The 20,863-nt window shown below is 43.3% G+C and overlaps 1 protein-coding gene and 1 long non-coding RNA gene across 2 annotated transcripts in view; one reads left to right on the top strand and one right to left on the bottom strand.

The window, feature by feature from the left end:
- Nucleotides 1-3,361: 3,361 nt before the first annotated feature.
- LOC113464682 (uncharacterized) lies at nt 3,362-6,340 on the bottom strand. Its single transcript, XR_003389528.1, has 4 exons — nt 6,253-6,340; nt 5,934-6,025; nt 5,679-5,803; nt 3,362-3,475 (listed from the first exon to the last, which is right to left on the bottom strand). It is a non-coding gene; the product is annotated as an uncharacterized LOC113464682 (long non-coding RNA).
- Nucleotides 6,341-15,394: 9,054 nt separating this feature from the next.
- IRSp53 (Insulin receptor substrate 53 kDa) overlaps nt 15,395-20,863 on the top strand; it is a 106,681-nt gene continuing 101,212 nt past the window's right edge. Inside the window, exon 1 of the mRNA XM_018029435.2 lies at nt 15,395-15,662. The gene's annotated coding sequence lies outside the window, so the exon portion shown is untranslated. The remainder of the gene's footprint in view (nt 15,663-20,863) is intronic.

Raw genomic sequence — 20,863 nt, forward strand, 5'->3', positions numbered from 1 at the left:
CGATTGTATTCTTTCTGTACGCATACCACGCTGGCCTACCGCACGATATCGTTTATCTCAATATCTCGCACAGTAGGGTTCACGCTCGTTCACGGAAATTTGTTGAACATATTAATTTGGTAGAAAAAAGTGTTACGGCTACTTCTTATTTTCGTTGAAACGAATCAACGGCCTTGAAACGATGCATCTCAGCTTCCGCAAATGGAACATGCCTGTTGACACGCTTTTATTCTACGAGAATCATGCATTAAAGATGAGCGAACTGAAATGCATAGCCAATTTTTTTTACCTAAGAAGCAACGGGCCGTAGTTTTAGCGGAAAAACGAATCGAAACGGAAGGAGCAACTGATTTTAGGAATACCGTAGTAACAACGGTGTAGAGATATATTAGTTCAGTTAATGTAATAATCGAGAGTAATTAAAGGTGAAACGGATAGCTCTTGATAATTTATAGTAGCCACCGTGTTCATTTACCTAGGCACGGTAATAATTTCACCGGCAAAATTTACGACTGCTTATTTTTTTTTTCCATACCTAAATCCCGGGGAACCGTCACGAAAATTTATTTCCCTTTATCCGCGACCCATTTTTTGTCCCCCGATTTATGAACAAGCCGAATAACAAGCGTGGCAATTTATTAAGTTCCATTTTTTCGTCGTGCGACCCGTTCGTCTCTACAATGCACCGGCTGATTTAAATTCGGGACAAAGGCGCGTTAATGAACCTCTGAACGATAAAATTGGCCCCACCCCCGATGCTAGACAACGCTCGTCCACCCGCGAGCGACTTCTCTCAAACGATTCGTCAGCATTAATTTGTTTACCGACTGATAAACGGTCGATCTCAATGATATTTCATTTACAAAAAATTGTCCCCAGACGATAAGCTAAATCATTTCTGATCGCGACGAGCACGTGATACCGAGTATACGACGACATTAAACGATCAGACTATGCAAACGTATCGCATGTGCAGGGACATGACCGTAATACTATCTGCTGCGTGGCCAGATAACGTTTAGGTGCATCACCAGTGCAGAGACAATACGGATTCAAGGGGGTGTGCAAGGGTTGCCGTGGGGTAAAGGAGAAGAGGGTAGGAACACGGCCTTTGTGCTAACTGAGATCCCAGTGCAGCGGATGGAACACTGAGCCGACAATATGCTTCTAAACCTTACGTAACGCGATCTCCTTGTTCTCGTACCTGCGTTAACACGCGTGTGAGATGAACTCTCAGGCGTCCGTCGATTTCTTTGAAAGGTTTTCTTAAAGTCAACAAGGAACAACACCGTTCGCGACTTTCTACCAAGATCGATTCCATATAAAAGACTTTTATTCTAAAATACAAACGTATTTGGAAGAAAACGTAATAACGTTTCACGTGCAATAGCACGCTGTAAGTTCTTTCACGTTCAGAACAAAAGACAAATAAAAATGCAATTACGTTGCAACCGCAATCAGAATAAGTTTCCTTAACTACGGCGCCTGATCACAACGTACGATAATTATTTTCTTACAATCCGTTTTACGATAAAAACCAGGAGAGGTTGAAGTCGTCTGGGAACGCGCTCACGTGCGAAGGCGTGCGAAATGGAAATTAACAGAATTCATTAAAACGTACGATTGAAACATGCAGCAGGTAGCTTCGGAGGTAAGCACGAGGGCCCTTCAATTTTCAAACCAATTTACCGTGGTAATCTCAGTGGCAGAACGAAGCAGGATTTATTCTACCAAATATAGTTCGACTTGAGCAATTTTGATAATTCAGGAGGATCTCATCAGAGCAGCAGAGTCTATGTTTGTCTGTGTACATATGTATATGATGATCAGCATTAGATTTCCACTTGATCTCAGTAATTCCTGAATTTACGAATTTGCTTTAAACTTCCCAGTAATCAATTAAAGTACCCAGTTAATCAAAAGTATCCAACCTAAACGCAGAATACTTCGCATGCTAGTCAAAGTAACATGAATAAAATGGTTTAATGGAATAACGTAATAAATGGGTAAAGCGGGAGGGTTTGAAAATTTAATGAAAACCGAGACACAATAAAGCACGTATTCCATGAAAATTTACTTTTACGTCGTGGATACGTTTATGCAGCCTTGACAACGTAAACGATGCATCGAGTAACGACGACGCTCAAACTACATTAAAGACATCTGAGTGCACGCATTCGCGGGAATTAGGCTTTCCGCGTTTGCATCGAACTCGGCCGAGCAACAAACGATAATTCCGACAAAGGAGATGCCAAGTCGCAGAAACGCACGCTAATTATGGTTCCGCTAAGACAATTATAATGAAACGCGGTTTAATTGAAACGCCTTTAAACTTCGACCGAGGCAGCCGAGCTGTTCGATCCGGACGATTGTGCGTGTCACAAATGCTCAAGTGATATAGACGTTTGACCGTGATTCGATTTTAAATAACGAACAGGTACAACAAACATAAAAAATGTGCATACCATTCGTTTGATTAATCATGCATTATAGATGTTCTATCCGAACGACAAGAAATTGATAAGAAGAATCTGATGCGATCAACATGAGACACGTTCTATACGCATAACGATTAGGTTCAGGAGTACTCAAGAGCTCCTCATTGATTGTGACTCGCACAGTGTATAAACACGCGAGGATTCGACGAGGTGAAAGGGAAAGCTGAGGAAACCATGAGATCGATAATCGTTCCACTGTCAAGTGGCAAAATAAAGAGACGATCATCGTTGAAGAACTCCGGGAATCCGGTCGTCCTTCTGATTCTACGATTCTTGCACAAGCACGTTTTACGTTCTAAACGACCGCGACGCGTTGCTTCGCGGGCCTCCGAATTCCGTTCACGATCCAGCCGAGACCGAGACAAAGACGAACGAGCTAGATCACCGAGCGGACTCGGGAAAGAACGACTTCTTCCATCATGCATTATGCAAAATAACGTATTAATAACACCCGCTTTCCGAGCTGATTTCCAAGCGTATGCTGATCGAGCCACTCTCCCTCCGTCGTATAGACGATCGTGCCTCTCTTAATATTTTATGCAACGCGTAATACGCCAAACATGTATAGAATAGATAGAGATTGAAATATTTTGCGGAAGATCCCGTCCTCAACGCGAATGATCTATGCAAAATAGTTCTCATATTGGACCCTTTAACATCGACATCTACCCGTGTCGCCTTCTTCAATACTCGATTATACGAGATTTAATACATTTATTTATGCGACCTACTATACCGAAACTTTACTATCGTGAACACTATCGCAATATATCTTAAGGACATTGCATCCTTAATTACAGGATTGTCACGACTGACACATCCTTTCGTGTCATCCACACGGGGTGTTTACCCACCCAAGAACGTAGAGGAGAGAGTAAAAAGTTTACACAGTACTTGATCCCAACCCTTAGAAAAACCATCGAATATCCACTTCTTCTTTTCCAACTTGTATGGACGTGCTTCTTATCTTGGTGGTACTATGGACAACACAGGAACAGTTTCATCGTATCAGGGAGATACTAGGGCTTATGCTTTTGTGCGACTGCAAAGCGGTCGTCATTTTCGCAACGCGAATTGAAAGTTAATCGAGGAAGCTACTTGAATAAAAAATTGAAAACTAGAATTCTACGCAAATACAAGTGTAAAAATGCAAAAATAAACCCGTGATCGTGATTCGCAACGCTACTTCAAAACGCGAAGTATCTCGCGACCCTAATTAGAGAACAGGCATTTTAATTCGCAACTCTAATCCAAATTCGCGATCTTTATCAGTACTTTATCAGTAAAACGCGACCTGGAATCCAAACCGTGATTTTGATTCGCAACTCATCCGAACCATTCGCAACGCTAAATGAAACCACGATTGCCCAAGACATTGGAACACCAATGGTCAGCACGATTGGTTACAAAATAAAACGAGCATAGTGACAAAGTAGCAATTGGATGACTCTGCATTTGGGAAATTATATAAACATAATTTCTGAATGCACAGTCATTGATAGTTGCCCTCTTCCGAAGGTGCATATAGCACCGGGCCTCTTCAGCCGTAGCCTCTTCTTTCTTCGGGCAATTTTGCCCCAGTTGGAAGCACGCGTAGAGCACCGGATCAGAAGATCACGGGTCTGTACAAACGTGCTTCGTCTCGAACGGAACGCGTTTCAGGCCCACCCCATGTCCGCGATCACGAATGACGAAGAATCGTCGTACAAGAGTGGCGTTCGAAGAATCGGCCGCGTGAAAATAATTTTTCACCGTTGATCGTTTAAACGCAAATTTTCTGAGACAGGTTGGACACAGCGAAAAAAAGAGACGCGAGTAAGAACGTGTCAACCTGCCCGGCCCTATCTACTTACATACTAACACAGGCGCACCAGAAGTCAATTACCTGCCTGCCTGACCCTCCTACATTTAAGAAAGGCAAAACAGACAAACCAACAGACTCACACGGCACGACGGTACGTACGGGCTTTCGTCCTCTCGGATGTAGGGGCCTGCGACAGTCGTCCCGGGACGACTTCACACCCGAGTTTAACATACAAACTGATTCGCACTCTGGCGTATGTACGTACCGTTCACCTGTAATCGGCTGGCAAAACTAGCTATTACAACGAATTACTATATTAACTTCCTGAATTAATCATTCATCTATTACATACACTTGAGCTTCTAAAAATCGAATGAAACATTGCTTCGAGGACTGAGAAATAATAATGGGAAGAGGCTTCAAGCGTTCAATTGTAAAGAACATCGACGTAAGTCCGCGAACGAATCACACACACCATGCGGAGATTATGTCGTGCACGATATACTAACTCGCCAGCCGATAAAAAATACTTATAAACTATGTACAAAAAGTTCATCGTGCCTATCACCTATCACCCATTCAAGTAACACCTGAGCACGTGACTGGGATCCTGGCGAGTAAACACGGAAGACGTACCTGAAAATCCTGATCTAAAAAATGCATGATTAGAATTTTCCACGTTTTTAACCAAAATGACTCTACTTTAATTTTATTTAATAGGCTTTAAAAGACTCTACGTGAAACATGAATAGAGCTTCATTCAATTGAAAAGGATTGGAACGCAATTGTAATTGAATTAAGAACTCTCAAAATCAAACATACATAGAATAATAAATAGCAATTGAAATATGCTATGGGAGATTCCTTCGTCAAAGCGAGTGATATATGTAAAATAGTTTTCATATTGGACGTTTTGACTTGGAAATCTATCCGTATCAACTTTTTGTACATGAAATCTAATACATCTCTTTATGCGGGCGACTAAACAGAGACTTCACTATTGCGAACACTACTGCAATGTATCATAAGAAAGGTATATCTCACGAAGTCGGAGAACATGCAACAAACATGTACTTAAATACTCATTGAAGAATACATATATTTTTCAATGAAACGTTTGTTCTCAATATCGTTCTCATTAATATGAAATAAATCGCGGGTACAAAAAGCCCTGACCTGAGCTGACATATCAATGAAATATCACACAATACATATAAAATTGTCACTACTTCCGAGCGTTTGTAATAATATTAAAAACGCTCAGAGTCACTATGCTCGTCCAACAAGTACAAAATACAACCAGTCATCCGTGCCGTTTCGAACCTTTCGTCCCGACATGATGAATGACCGGAGGAATTTAAAAGCATGCGACTCACTGTGATAAAATCCTTCGTCGATGCTGTTCCACCAATTCCAAAAATTGAGGGATGTCAGGAACCAGCTATCAAAAGTCATGAGATGCCAGGAACCAGCCACCAGCAAAGAAGAATAAAGATGAAAACTGTAACAGATAAGAATAAAAGAACGTCATGATTTATTTTTACTCTGTTCTTCAGTAATTTTCCAAGACTTCATTACTTTACATCAAAGAACGAAATCTAATTGAATCGAGTATATTCTCGGTACTTTACCACTTGTCAAGCCAAGATCGATCAGATCGATTCACGCTCCTCGGCTGTCAATTATATGCCCGGCATCGTCGACGTGACGCTCGATTCAGAATCTATAACAAAATCAAACATGCATCTAAAACGACCGTATAAAAACGGAATCTGTTGTCGAAATGAGAACGTAAGAACGAATCTCGAAAGAATATAGAAATAAGTCGCGAAAGTGTAAGTAGTGAATCGCGGGAACGTCCAACAAGTAGTTGAGCAAACCCAGACTGGTTGATCGGTATGAATAACGACAGTCAACAAATAATAGTGTACGGACAGTATTTGTACTTACGAAAAGTAATAAATGCGTCGAAATATTAAGCATCTAAGGGTTTGAAGATCAAAGTTGAATGCCGACACATCCGGACACAGACAGAACAGCTGACGCCACGAACATGCCACACAAATGCAAATGGCGGACCGAGTCAGCAGTGGGGGCTTCCGCTTCGATCACGTGATCGACGCGCAAGCGCATCGGCAGTGCGCGAAAGATGGCTGCAGAATAGTGTTACAGTGATATAAGTGTTTATTAATAATTTCAACAATTGGACGAACTTTGATGCTGACACGTCTCTCTTCTTCCTCTCAATGTAAGTACCAAGAAAGAAATATCTCTAACAAGTAGATCATCGAGTGACTCATAGCATACGTCGTATATTATCTCCTTTACGAAATTCGAAATACGTGTTTCGACCGTAACTTTGTTATTTGTACGTTCAATGTAAGGAACGTTCCCGAAATTTTCGAGGACTCGCCCCAATCCCGAGAAAAAGTCTTGTTCCAAACCAGCCCGATAAAAATTTATAAGAAAATTAACATAAACCAGTGAAGTCGAAAGCAGAATAGAAATATGCTAAATAGAACCAGCGGAATTATTTAAGTACTCATGTTTATAAGGTTGTCTGTTTCGTTGGAATGTCCCACGACATTTCCGTGGCAGGGGAACGATGTTTCTATGTTTGCATTCCCGTCTCGAGTATTCAAATTGCTGTCGCACGAGTTTTATTGTCCCGCAAAAAAAGCAACACCCGCACGCTACGAGATTGCGGCGTGATGCTTCTAATGGAGACGGTAAAACTGAGATATTTAATGGACCGAGGGGAAAGAAAGATCGTGAGATAGGGAGAGAGAGAAGAATCCTGATACGTCAGAAAATTAAATTCAATGATTAATGACTCCGCTTTTTTTTCTTCATACAAAGTGACACGATACACGACTGGATCGAGGACACGGTCATTTATAATGTTACTGATTCAGTGGTTTTAGTAGGAAGATGTTGATCACATTTGGAAATCAGACATTACATATGTATACGTATCGTATCCCATTCCTACAAAAATATTCGCACTGGAAACCAGAACGAGGTATTGGAGAGTAATTCGCGCATCGATCAGGCAAGTTTTAATCGCACGCTTTTAATGGTCGTCACCGAGCTCCCAGCTTTAACGCAGGATGTGCATCAACGTGAAAAAGCTTTCGACTCTGTCTCCCTCTTCGGTTTGCGTTTCTCCTCGAGAACGAAAGCCTATCTCCTCTTCGGGTTATGTAAACGCGTATACGTACGTCCTACTTGGATTGTTCTTCGACAGTGACTAGATGTAAGATCGATTCAACATCTCGTCCCGAGTTTCTCCTTCGCGTTCAGCTCGTTCCATTAGCGCTATTTTCAATATCTCCAGCTGCGATTATTCTAACTTCGGCGAATTCAGTGCAACGTGGTCTAGAATCTCTGCTCAGAGTACAGTCACGTAGTACGACGTACACGAAATATCCACGGATTAAACACGAATTCACGAAGGTTTGAGACGCGTTAATGAACCGAATTTTAATCACAGAATGATTGACACTCTAGAAAACCTATTTAAAGTAACAATTGCAATTATGAACAGGTATGATCACGATCCATTTGTAACGGTGGATTCTTCGTTTAATTCTAACAATAAATTTCTCAATCAATGAGTCGTACGCTATATGGAAAGATAGTACCGATTCGATCTGTCATGTTTGCATTCGGTCAACGAAAAACTGAGGAGGTTCAATAAACTTGTCAGTGGCAAAGTATGAAACAAAAAATCACGTATTCCCATCCCGAGGAAGAATCTCGATGGTGAAACGGGCGAGAGGAAATCAGAACCCCTCGGATGGCAGCTCGGCCCTTCCCTTTAGAAGAAATCCATCTGGTACGATCCCCCAGCTGTTTCAGGCTGCAAGAAAAACGCGAAAAACGCGGTGAAACGCGTTCCTACGTTCCTCCCGACGACAACGACATACGTTCCGAGGAAAACACACGGAGGAACGGCTTTGTTCGCGGTACAGGGAGAGGAAGGTTTCAATAACGTCGGCCCCGGGGCCCAGTCTCCGTTCGGGCGCGAATAAATTCTCCCCGGGCCAAACTACTAGTATCCATTACTTTCCTCTTATCGACGTCGCATTTCCTTCTCGCGTCGCGTCGTGAAGCAGCACGTGACCGTCCACCAGCCCTCGCCGAAGAGTAAATAAGCCGTAAAATATTGGCCACCCTTCGTGTACACTCGTTCAGAATAGCGAGCTCTTATTTTATATCGTTAGAATCACAAGTGTCCCTGATCCGATCCCCTTTTAGTCGACTCTTACGACGACTAGGGATCACGAATTCCGATCCCAGAGGGCTGAAAACCTTCGATCATGGCAAATCAACGATCATCTCGAACGGGTAGACGTTAGAATTTAAATTACTGCTCTACACGATGAATTTTCTTTCAACGCTTTTGAATGCTTCGTCGAGAGTGTATACATCGATACGTGTCGACCGCGAACATCTGATAGAATTTGCCTGACGATCAGAATATGAATGAACCTCCTCACTATATCTTTTCCGTAACTGTACCGCCGCCCCACGCTTCGGGTAAGGGTAGGCAACTGACTGGATTTTCTTCGCGAGGGTCGAGGTTTCTTCCTTCGAAGGGGTTTCACGGTATCCATCACGCGAGCTGTCAAAGCCACGCGGAATAAATGTAGCTTGTAAGACGCTCACGTCCCGACGCCCCCGAGGCGACGAGGGCCGGCTGTTAATATCTCGCCGAAGTTCTGACGATTCCTGCTAATGACGCGCGAACCGGTTCCCAATGGAAGAATTTACTTCCACCAGACGAGAGCTCGTTCTTATCACTGAAACCTTGTTTTATTCGGATTAAATTTTTTGTACATTTATTGGTAACAACGGGACGTCTCAGGTTTCAAGAAGAGAACTTCCCGTGTACGTATTAAATTTTACTTTTGGAGCGCTTCTCTTACAAGTCGTGAATCACGAACTTCGTTATCTGACTGACGTTCTCGCAAAAGATGTCTGCAGTGGATATTGGATTAACGTCTCGACGTAGCGAAATTAAACACCGCGATAAGGTAGAAATGATAAAGTGCAGATAAGATTACTAACGCATTGTCTACATTTAGAACAAACAAGTGATCTATTGATACGATTCTTATACATCTCACACGCATCACGTCTCCTATGTTATCTGTTTGCAACGTGATTCATGTGTACCTGTTTCACAACCTTGCTCTCATTATTTCACACTTCCTTGTCGACTTAACGACGAATTTATTAAGCTGCAGCGTTTAAAATAGAAGTGTGCGTTCGCTGACTGTGAACTGTATGCATTCACTAATTTCAAATAGTGATATTGTTCAGTCCACTGGTAAATGGTTCATAACCCGGCACGAAAAAACCGTCCAACATTCTTTAATTAATACGAACAACGTGTGCACATGAATTCCTCTTTCTGTAAATTTAATTACAGCCGCGTTCGCGGTACAAGGATGAAGCAGAGCGATGTTTCATTCAACGGCATAAATTAAAATTCTCTCACGCTGAAGATACGTTCTGCCCACCTTTGCGATTAATAAATGGCTGACTTTACAAAAGGCGTTTCATATTTCTCGCACTGTTATCAATTCTACTTAAACGTTACAGTGCCGATTCATTTCACCGTCCATTTGTCGTACCGTAAATCCAGTTGGATTTTAAAAACTGGGAATAATAGTTCACGAATTTTAACCAGTTCTCACTAGTTCGATCTTATTAAAATATTTGCATCGTTTATTGAGCGACTTGAAGCGCGTCAAGTTGACTATTCCCGGTCGGTAGAAGGTGTTAATTTATCAAGACGTTGCGAAGCTGCTATGATACGACTGCGATACGACTCCCTTGAGAAATAGAGAGAGACCTTACATCTCGGGAAAATATTAAGACCGCGGCGTGCGAACAACGTTGCGAGCTCGGAAAGTTGGACCGCGAAGTAAGCATCGCGCGGACGTAAACTTAACCGATGTGTCTTATTGCTTAAGTTAGTTCCTGACGTTAGGGATCTTAAGTGCCCTCGTGTTTCTCACTTACACCGCGGCGATGAATCACAGGTGGCACAACGTGGAGATGCAAGTTGCCTCACTCTTAACTGGAGTCGGATCTTCCACGTTTTCAACCCCTTCCGCGATCTGATCTATCTCCGGGAAACATGCCCCCGGAATTAAACGTTTTTGCTCCAACAAAGTCAACGGGTAGCCATTCTTCTGATGTGTTAACGAGAACTGACGTATTGAATACATGATCGTTCGTCAAATTATTGAGTACCAGCGGTCCAGATCGAACTTCGTCCTTTCTGAGAACGTATCTAATAAGAAACGGAAATTCGATTCTCGTAACCTCGTGCCTCATTACGGTCGACCTCCTTGAGAATCGTATTATGAAGTCCATTGTGTTTCTAACAGATTAACGACATTAATTTCAGACACGAGTTCTAACAGGCTCGCTGTACGTTATCTGCCATTGTACAAAATGTATTTTTCCTAGAGACAGTCGGCTCTTATCGTTTCATCGATACGTATAAATTGCAACAGATTTTTCTGGAACATAATTAGCGTGCACGTTATTCAATGGCGTGTATGACGCGAGCGCAGCGCATTAGGCGTGTCTGGTAAACGATCACTGCGCGCAACGTTAGTCTGCGTCTGTGCGAGTGAAAAATGAAAATGTCAAGTGGAGAACGGACCCGACCCACGGGTAAATCCCAGTGTATCGCGGCTGACGATAATAAAGTACGAGTCGCTGTGTACTCTGGTAACTGCCCGTACAAATTGTTATGCAGTCGCAACGAAAACTCGGAAAAGAGAGCCCGATAATCTGATACCGAGAGCACCGCGGTCCATTGTTGTCGGACACCTTTCGTTCAGTATGAATTTATGAAAAGTGCAGAGAGCAACGATTTCCTCCGAACAGAATTATACAAATTAGAAACACACTCTCCTGGTTTGTGCTAATTCAAACTGAGGAACTTTTATAAAAATTTCGACCGGAAAGGCAAGGAATTATCTCGTAGAAAAAATCGTAGGAAGAAGCATACTACCGTTATTAGCTCTTAAAAATATGCTACGACCGCCGTATCTTTCCGCTTCGAGTGATTCTACTTGAAAGTAACAACGCCGCTTTTTACGACTCGCAATTATATATTAGAGGAAAATTGGAGAAAGTCTGAGCGCAACGTGTACTTTTCGAGGTGGCGGTTTTTAAATTACGCGTGCCACGTAGTTGGGACATCCGTCTCGCGAAACGCGAGGGAAAATCATTTTCAAAAGCAGCCACGGGTTTATAAAGATAAATATCAGGCTCTATTTGAACGTTCTGAATATTCACGATAGCGGTATTTTCGAATCGTCTGGTCTGTTTTTATTGAAATTATCAGTAAATCATTTCGAGCGTGGTCATAGCTTCTATTCTACTTTGAATTTATCGAACATTTTGACCGTATTCACTGCAATATTTTGACGCGACAATAGAAAGTTTTTTAATCATACGCTCGATCCGTCGAGCAGGCATTTTGGCCCGACGCGAGGCAATAACTACGCTCACGATGACAGAGTTGCGACAACTTGAGTCGACGCTCGTGGTCAAAGAGAAGCGTCGCGTGCTTCTGAAGATGCTGCAAATTACTGGTGTCAATTACAACGTGTTTGATTAACAACTATGCGAACATTCCTCCCTTTGCTTGGAACATTCGCCTGGGGCCTTCGCTAAAGGCATTCGTGCATGAATACTTCGTTTCTGGCCAGCGTCTAAAAATTCAAAGACGTGTTCTCTATAGACGATACAGATGAAACACGATTTTCCAAATTGTTTAAATGACATCGTAAAACACTAAATTTGCATCTTCATTTTGTAACGACTAACACTCGTCTGTTTAGAACCGAAGAAAATTAAGATCCGTGAATGGTAAACATGTTACGTACAGCGTAGCGCTTCAGTCTGACTGCTTACGTACATATAATGTCAACCGCTGGGAACTTAATGAATGTTTTACATGCTCTAGATCATTCATCCTCCGCGCATTACCGTCAAGCTTGCAATTTCCTTCAGTCGGAAAGTGGCTTTCGCCTCGTCGCGATATTCAAAGACACCGGCGTAACATTACTGTCATTAAACTTCAAAACCACGTACGAGTCTGGAGTCGGTTTATGTATCGCACGTAGTTCTCTAAATTTCATCTAAATTTGAATAGAAGCTCGGACCACTGAACGGGAAAAGAGAGGTGACGAGCGGATTCTTAGAACTGTTTCACGTAAGCAGATTTACTCGTCGTCGATGAACGAAGATCGATGCTCATAGGAGTCATGAGAAGTTTCGGACAGTGCTCAGCCAATTTGTCACGAACACGAGCGTCGTTAAGCAGAACCGAACACTGTACAACCGAGTTTAATCAAGCCCGATCAGATGAAATTACGATTAACTCACGTCGTTGCCCCTCGAGGCATTAATTCGGCTCATCGTGTCAGATGACTGTGTAAATTCGCCTAATTTCGCGTGACGCGCAATCGCTCAAAATGTCTCATAAAGCAGCCGCGCTCGCTCGAACAATGCCGGAACTTTCCCGACCACTCGTCAAATCAAAAATGACATCGCGATCGTTTGCGGATTAACTTCGACGTCGATCGTAGGTCGCATTGTTACGAGGAAAATGTACGTCCGCTCCTGCGTTCGCTGTCGAGGTGTTACGTGAACCAGCTCAGTGTTCAGTCGCGTGGCATTCGAATTAAATGGAAGAAAGTGGTCACGGTGAGGAGAGCAACGAACGATACGGTGTAAATCATACTTACTACGTAACAACTTTCTTTCCCTTTCATCCGCGTGTAAAGTACTTCCTAACTGTGATACACGCGATCGCGAATCGTACGAACTTGCACTTTCAAAATTTCTTCGAATTATTATTTGACGTTCTCGCGACTCGTCTTTCATTTAAAAAAATCGATTGACCGGCGAACGAAGTTAACGGTGAGGCAGTGTCGAACGAGTGCAGTAAACTGTAGCGGAGCAATTCGGTGCGTAACGAACCGATGCACATGCACAACGCGATGCAGACACCTATACCAGGCTCGTACCGGTACCTCGGACTTGCTGGAAATGGTGTACGCATACGTCCCGCGCGTATAATTAGGGAACACGGTACGTGCCCCGGTTGACAGTTCGTTCTGTTCGACCAAGTGTTTTCACGCTGATTCGCAAGGGACGCGCCAATTCGAGCCCTGCGAAGTTTCCTCTGCTGTTCACTGCCCTCGTTTGCATAACAAGCCGAGCGGAATAATAACCTTTTTCTCCCAGAATATGATGAAGAAGAAATTTAAGATTCTACTCGATTTGACCGACTCGTTCCTTTGGTGTCACTAAATTTGCATGTCGAAGTCGATGAATTATACTCGCATTATCGATTCAATTGGTTTTAGGCATTCCCTGTAGTTTTGGTCGATTCCTTTCCTCGTTAATATCGAATTGATACGTGAAAACGTGCAAACAAGGAAGAGAGCCCAGGATCATAGAGCGATAAATCTGAAAGGCGCAAGTGGGTCGTAGCGATCTACATCGGCCTCGATTCCTGTATTCGGCAAGCAGCCACAGTTTCAACATTCGTTTAAAACTTGTAATCGCGTTTTCTCCGACTGGGACGCGATACGTCTCGATAAAGTAACAAAGTCCCGGCACTCGTTGTCTCAACTCCGCCGTAGTTTTCGAAGGAAAACCGATAATCGTCTTAAAAATCCTCTCTCCTTTCACCAATTGATAAATCCCTAATGAGGGATATCCTTTGAAAGGGGAAAGTTGCACCAGCTTCGTCGTCGCAAAACTTCCATGGAGATGAGATAGAAAAATTCGCGTTTAACGTAACGATATTCAAAATGATAGTCGACAAATCATTTGAACGAGACACACGACGAGTGCATTTCCAAGGAACGATATTTCGTGTACGCGAATCTGATGTAACTGTTTGGACGTAAGGGGATTTAAACGTCGTTCCTTTTATCTAAGAATTCCTCGTACGATTTTATTCAAATATTCGAAGGCCTCACTAGCTCCATTAGACTGGAAACTGACGAGAAGAGACTTACATTCGGCCTTCGTTCCGGCCTTTGCCACGTTTCACCAAACGGGAGACCTCGTTTCGACGTGACCCCGTAAACTTGGGGACACCTGCGGTCGGCAAGAGTCAGCCGAATGAGTTACGGGCCAGACCCACCCGTTCCACTAGGATCGACGTAATTGCGGGACAAGTGCCCCGGCTGCGTGTCATTTTCGTTGAAAAGAAAGTTTTCATCGCGGTTTAACGCGGACGAGCATATTTCCAAACGATCAGACGCGTGTGTCGATGACAGCTGCGAACGCGTTCGACGAACGCTGTTATCGAATGAAACCCGATTTTTAAAATAACGTGTATAAATATACGTGAAGGCAAATTGAAAAACGACCGTTAGCCACTGTTACCGCGTCGCCGCTCGGTTCACGCTAATATTTCATTCCGAAACCGTTATCACCTGCACGCGTGCCTGTTTATTCCATTAACTCCTCTGTCCACCGGTAAATTAATAATCGTCGCTGGGGATGTTTACAAAAATTAATTCGTCCGTCGCGTTTTAATTCGCCGCCGAATGTGACTCGTATCGGTCGTTCCAAGGGATCGCATGCGAGGAACGTGTCGCATTTGTCGACCGACATAGACAGTATGGACACCACTTGCACAGTTGCCATTTGCATCCGACATTGTTATTATTAATGATATTAACCCGTTTGTACTTTCCCACGATGATACGGCGAGCTTTTCTGTCGTGACTTCTTTTTTAAGAACTAATTTTCTCGGTGAGTCTTGAGATTATACAAAATTATTTCACGCAATGAAAACGGAAAATGATACGAAACTCACCATTGTCCCGATTCAAGTCCATTACGACGCCGTTGTTCGATACACAGGGTATTTATAATTTGTCCAGTAGCAGGTCGACGCGATTAAGTATTTCGCGAACCGGAAACGTGGATGAACCATTGAATCCTTACGATCTCGCACGAGCGGATACCCTGACGGCCGATTCGGCAGAGGTCGTGTTGGCCGTCGCGGCGACTCCACCGCTTGAAAGAGGCTCAGTCGCTTCGCGCGCCTCGTGCTGTATGTGTGCTCGTTGCATCAGTTCTTCCCAGCCCTCTCAACGCTCCGGTACGTTCGCGATTGAACGCAGCGACTCCCACGCTCGTGCGTCGATCCACGTCTCGTTTGGTTTTCCGTGAACAATTTTATTTAACGAATAAGAAACGTGTAGTCTTCGATCGACAGTGGTTTCTCTGTTAAGTACGTTCTGAATTTGCGGAGTTTCGTTTGCTGTTCTTACCAGTTCCCGGCTCGGCCCGCTGAGGTGAGTAAAGCGCGCGTTTCTTCTAGTTCTCGAGAACTGTCACGTGCATTTCAATTATCGGTCTCACGGTTCAGTGAATTTTGAAAATTGATCGAAATACATGTGATCAAATTTTGATGACGATTGACGTACTGCTGCGACGTAAACCTCTAAGAGACGTAGTCACATTTTTAAAAACAGCGAAGAAAATGACTCTTAAGGATCTCATTTTTATCTACGATCTGGAAGTCGATTAGAACGATCTCGTGATATCTGTGTAACGAGCGGTGTAAGCGTTCGCGTGACGCTTTGGAAATAGATACGTGCATTCATCTTCTGCATTAAACCCGGTATTATGGTCAAAATAACGCGTTCGGTTTTTCACCGAGTACCCGGAGCCGGGCAGCGCACCGGTGAATTATTTGTCATTTCGGTAGGGACATAAATTCTGTTTTTGAGCTGACGTTCGGTACCGTTCGATATGCGTTCGGTCAGTTAGTTTTCACCCCCCACCCCAATAATTTGGGGTTACGCGCCATGTTTTCGAGCAAAAAATGGAGCAGACCTTCCCTGGCAGCGCATCAATAGATCTTTTTTTATAGCTCCATGACGATGTTACTCGTGTTTAGGAAATAGGCGAATTTAGGAGACGTATCACTGATCAAAGACATCTGACACGTAAAGACACTGATATTAGGCGATATTACGTTGCAACAGTCGAAGGATTAAAGCTGTAACTTTTCATTTTTATTTTACAGCATTTTGAAAAATGTCTGTCCATCGAATGAATAAAAATATTTTTCACGAGTGTATCGTGCTCACTCAATTCACGTAGTAACTCGGTATAAATCTTGTGCGTACGGGGAGTTCATAAAACTTCGCGCGCTGAAAGCAAATGTTTAGCTTTCATCTTTTCCTCAGCCGTGTCCAGAAGGAAAACACACGCACGCACACAAGCTTCCGATTCCGAGGTATGATTGATAGCGGCGTACGAAACGAAACGACCAGCCACGAGTGGATTTTCGTCCGCGAACTTTTCGCGTTACTTGGCTAATCGAAAAGGAGGCCCGTTCTTTTATCGTTGAACGCAGCGGTTGGAACTCCATTTCTATCGAGATCGAATCTCGAGACCGCGAGCCGGATTAAACGAGTTTAAAATAAAAGTCAAATGGAAATTGAAGCGTGGATGCCACTTGAAAAACGTATGGAACTAATTATTAGTTTTTAAATCCGATGCTTCAATCGAAGTCTGAAGCCAGCGATTCGATTATTATAAAACTGCACGGAATAAAATGACAATGCGCGTGGAAGATCGAATCGCAATTAAAAGTCCGAGATTCACTCGACGTTGAGGGAATGCATCGGCGACAAGAAATTTCAAATACGCAGTTATAGCGAGTGTATAAGCGGTAGGTAAGTCGGCACGTTAATAATCTAGCGTACGGAACGACCCAAGGGAGATTACGTTTCCTATTTAGAACCCGGTTCTTTAAAGTTTTCCTCTTTTTTCGATCATGCAAATAAACCGTTGCACGAACATTGCGAACCACGCGTGCAACCACGTTCCGGCCGACGACGCTTCAACCGGAAGATCATCGCGTACTTCCCTTTTGATTCAGACTACTTCTCATTGATCGAGACTAAATTTTTAGTCAGCTAACGAAGCCTGTACCTTTTATAATTACCTGCTTCACTCTGAAGTCTGAGAATTAACCGCGCTTCTCTTGCATCACGGTAACCCCGTTTCGTTCGGTTCACGTGAAAACAAAGAAGTTCGCGAATAAATTTTCATCCACGGGCGCGAAACTTGGAAATAAAAAATCTGAAGACTCGCGCGAGCACGACGAAAATGAAAACTTACGGTCGAGGGGAAGTTTTGAAACGGCAGAAACCGGGAGAACTTGTTTTATCAACGAGCTAAAATACACCAGAAGTAAATTACGCTCTCGTTTCTTTTTCTGACCATTGCGAGAAGCTTGAGTGGGGTGCCAGCGCTAATTGAACCTACTAGAATGTGTTCCGTCAAATGTAATGAAAAACAGTTGTTGTTATTCATTCGTCGTGTATAATGAGAAAACAGTTTGTAGGAGGCAATGAATGTTCTAGTCAGACTCGATAATTCGATCTTTGTGCAAAAGTTCCATCTGAGTTTCAGCAAAGGAAGGTGATAGTATTTTTCCTGGGATTCTCCCGGAAGAGGATTAAAGTCCATTGAGATGGCTTGATTCTTCTTTGATGCCGGAAACAAACTCGATCGAGGAAGGATCAGGAGACAAAGGTGGATACTTCCGCGCAGTCTCGTTGACAATTAGGGAAGTTTCAATTAGCAGGGAGTCCTGAGACGATAACGCGATAGATAGGAAACGAGAGCTGCTTTTGTTTAAAGTACCGCGTTTACGAGCCATTCGCGTCTTCGAACCGACCCGTTCGAGAAACGATGATCGAGACGATAGTTTCCTCCCTCGTCCCGCTCGTAATTAACGTTCTGTTTGCAATTCACGGTTAATACAGAAAAATAAAAGAGCCGGATATGTGGACTTCCTTCCTTCCGTCCTCCCTTCCAGTGAAAAGTAATTTGCGTGCTTAACTCCGCTTCGGTCGGGAAATTTATGTAGATCCCGGATAAGATTATTCCGGTGGAAAAGTTGTTGAATGTGAACCGAGCAAACTGTTCCAAGAACGACTATGTTAAAATTTGTCCTTCTACTTATCAGACGAATTTTCTTCCTTCATTGAACGGGACGGCAGAATTAGCATCATGAAATGTATGCTTCCGAATCGAGGAGATGTTTCGTCGTAACAACTTCCTGTTTAAATTATTCGTTTTGTCAGAAATGAATTTTGAATCATCATTGGTTCTGTACTCTTGCGTAGTTTCTAACAAGATCGACGAATCTTAGGATTAACTTATTACCGTCGACTCACTTCGTATACGCGAAATCTCGTTACTGTACGTTAATTTGATCGATGATGTCCGAACGGCGGAGCAATTCTTTGGCATTAGGTGTCAGCTGCCGATGCTGATGAACGAACGCGATGGGACAGACGGGCGACGCATTTCAAAGAGCTAAAGAACAATTTCCTCGTCTGGTCGCGTTCATTCTCGTCCCGGGCCCATTTTATTCTCTGGCGATCGTAATTTCCTTCCTTAATCAGAGTGAATATTCGTTCTCATCACGCGGCAGCTATTTTACCTCCTCCTATCCTACCTAGATCGCAATTTCCCCTTTCTTACTTTATTTCTAATACGATGGAAAATCGACACTGTTTTCCCTCCTCGTTCTCGAAAGCCGTCACGCTGTTAATTGGCGTTTGTACGTGTAAATTCACACGACCGGTTCAAGCGGTCTATCGACTCTTTTAACGATTACGCCTCGTATGAATTTTGTATTCGATTGTTCGAATTAAGTCGCAGTCACTCTTGAAATCGATAAAGGTTACGTTTTGTTCGTAATGGTAGACAGAAAATGTTTTTGAACCAGAAATTGGGGCAAAGCGAATGTGCTCGGCCGCACGCGAAAATTTTTCATCGGCTTACGGTTGTACAAATTTTTTATCCCCTCGCGATCGGAGATTTTTCCAATGGTACACGTATAGAACAACGGTCGTGCAGGTGAAAACGGTGATTTTACCGTGAGCATAACGGCAAACGCGATTTGATTTATACCTGGGAATAAATTCACAACTGGTCCACGCTCTCTGAGCACGATATGTCCAGTCAATGTCGGCTTAAAAGCAAGAGGAGCAGTTTCGATTAATGCTACTTTACATCCTTTTCACCGTCCGTAACCCGCGAATGATTATTACGCCGCGGGTTCAAACGAATCATTCGCCGATCGCTGTTGATGTTAAACGATGAGGATTTCTAACTTCGTTTCATTTTCAACGTTTTCAATCGCTCAACGAATTCGTGCGAATCATTTTATCGATCGCACTACTCGATGGAAGATGATCGTGTGATAAGCGACGAGTGGGAACAGGCTGGTCTTTGCAATGCGTTTGTCAGCATAATTCGAATAGTTTGCCTCGCCGTGTACGAGGCGAGTTCGAGATAACGTGTAATCCTAATTAAAAGCTTTCGCGAAACTTTACACCGTTCGCCACTTAGTGTTGGTTTCTTCGTTTCGTTACGGCACACAATGCCAGAGTGCGGTACTTACTTACTTACTTACTTACTCCGGTGCGAAGCGCGTTGAAAGTGTTGGAAAATAAGAACTCGAAGAAGTACGCCACGTTCGTGGAAACAACTTTCGTGGTCAATAATCCTAATAGCTTCTAAAAGTATACCGCGTAATGTAGTTTCGCTTCAATTTATACGTAGTTGGCTAACAGAGAACAATCTTTCAAAATACAGAAATGTAACGTTGAACATTGGATCGTTGAACGCAGTCATTCGAAAAATAACGGTTCGCTCTGTTAAAAAACGTTTCGAGATCCGCTCAGGTTCCAAAGATAATTCATACGCGTGGGTAATTGTCACGTATAATAATTATACTCTCAGGTGTTACGAGCTCCATACACGCGTTTTACGATTTCCTCGGCAATGGTCGCCTCTCTTCGTTCCCCTGCCCATTATTTTATACCAAAATTGAAACGAACGGCGAACAACCCCTGGCTGGCAAGAATCGCGTGACATTGTTCCAAGCAGCTCGCTGTGCAGTTCGCTCTTTTCTGTCGCTCCACGTCGTTTCCCTCTCGTTTCTTCCACTGCACCAGTTTTATCGTCCACCGAATGATAATGTACCCTCTAAACGAAACCACGTTATCGACCCCCTTCGCGCGAGCGAGATGCATCGATCGCGGTCGCCGATATTTTTTTGTCCCCCGTGTCACAAACTTTTGCCCGTGGAACTCTCCGAAGTCGCTCGAGAGCTCGCAATTTATTACGACAGTTCGCTCGTTCCTATTTCCTCGTGTCTCGATACGTGAGACTCGATCGAATTATGCAAATTTATAATTACGTCGTATTAAAGGAAACAGAACGGAGATCAGATAGTGTGTTCATAAAGTCGAACGCACGCCCGCGCGTATAACTAATTAACTATAGATTCTCGTCAAAAACATCAGAATTATTTGAACCGTCACTACGGTTGTGAGCCGGTCGATGCGATCGAAGATTCGAAATACCGTACGCCCACGCGAGCCGTGGCAGGTGCACGGACGTCGCGCCAGTGAAAATCGTACACGTAGCATGCGTTCCTCTGCCTGCAGGATATCAGGAC

This window comes from Ceratina calcarata, unplaced genomic scaffold (genome assembly GCF_001652005.2).
Source record: "Ceratina calcarata isolate Rehan_Ccalc_2016 unplaced genomic scaffold, ASM165200v1 scaffold48.2, whole genome shotgun sequence".
Lineage (NCBI taxonomy): Eukaryota > Metazoa > Arthropoda > Insecta > Hymenoptera > Apidae > Ceratina > Ceratina calcarata.